Source organism: Solanum verrucosum, unplaced genomic scaffold, assembly GCF_900185275.1.
Source record: "Solanum verrucosum unplaced genomic scaffold, falcon-dt-bn FXZP01000031.1, whole genome shotgun sequence".
NCBI classification, from domain to species: domain Eukaryota; kingdom Viridiplantae; phylum Streptophyta; class Magnoliopsida; order Solanales; family Solanaceae; genus Solanum; species Solanum verrucosum.
The window spans coordinates 795,783-797,080 of record NW_026020194.1 but is presented as its reverse complement, the minus strand read 5'-3'; the positions used below and the strand labels follow the sequence as shown (position 1 = coordinate 797,080).

Sequence of the window (1,298 nt, the reverse complement as noted above, 5' to 3'; positions counted from 1 at the left end):
TAATTCTTTTTTTCTTGTAGTGTTTGGGATATATGGAAGGATGTATCATTTTTGGCTGTTTAGATTGGCGCATTTACTCTGCATTTGTGTTCATTTCACATAGAAGCGACAATTCAGTTTTTGTGGCCTATATGTAGAGGATTTACTGTTAATTGTCAATGCAACATTCCTCCGCCCATAAGTTTTCCATTGCCAATGGAGTCTATGGACATGTCAGGCTGGAACAAGATCAAGGACAAGGTGTCATGCTGCAGAAGATAATAAAGCAAACCTCAAAATATCATGAGTTAGGAGACCCACGAGAAATATATCAAAAGAGGACGAAATAGAATGGGATAAATGACCATACACACAAGTAAGTCAGTAGAATAGCAAGGGAAGCACACATGACACAACAATCACAAAATCATGCTATTTGCATCATTTCTTTAATCTATAAGTAGGAATAGCCAGCAAAGGCATTTCTCTACATGTTACTAGCCCAAACTTCTCATCAATGTCTAAATCACAAGGCTGCATACCATTTGGAAGCTCCCACTCAAAGCAATGCACCAATTGTGCCGCCATAAGGCGGACAACGGTAGCTGCCAACTGCATTCCAGGACAACTTCTTCTCCCAGAGCCAAATGGTACAAGCTGAAAGTTGCGTCCACGAAAATCTATAGTGGCAACCGTACGTCGACTACACAATATTCCATGGACTCATGATAAAATAGTGGCACTACAGGATGCAGCCTCAGGCCCTCTTTTACAACCATGTCTAAGTACTTCAAATTTTCCAGGTTGGATTCTTCAACCATTATTTCCAAGCCTACCACTTCTTGCAACTCCTTTTGGAGTTTCTTCATCACTTGGGGATGTCTAAGAAGTTCAGTGAGTATCCATTCCGTTGATGATGCTGTAGTGTCCATTGCAGCTACAAGCATGTCCGGTATAGTAAAAAGGAAACAGAGGAATTAATTAGTAGTACAAACCATTTCATTCTCAAGGCTTGTGGTATATTAAGCTTATACTAGTAAACATACAAAGAGGGTAGCTTTTACGTGACTACGGTCAAGCTGAAATTTTGCTTCTCCAGATTGAACTTCTTGCTTTCTCATGGATTGCAATGAATTGATCTTGCGATTGCTCAAAAGGTGCAGAGTGCACAACTTGCGCATATTGCGCCAATACACACCATACTTTGCAAATGCCATATTCTTCTGGCCATAAGCCAAATATTGAGATGCCTCATGATGAGGCCTACTAGCAAGGATGTGATCATACGTCTTGAGGACCTTCTCCGCTGCATCAGCAGA

The 1,298-nt window shown here is 40.8% G+C and overlaps 1 pseudogene; it reads right to left on the bottom strand.

Moving 5' to 3' along the window:
• Positions 1-420: 420 nt before the first annotated feature.
• Positions 421-926, bottom strand: LOC125829570 (cytochrome P450 71AU50-like; annotated as a pseudogene).
• Positions 927-1,298: the final 372 nt, after the last annotated feature.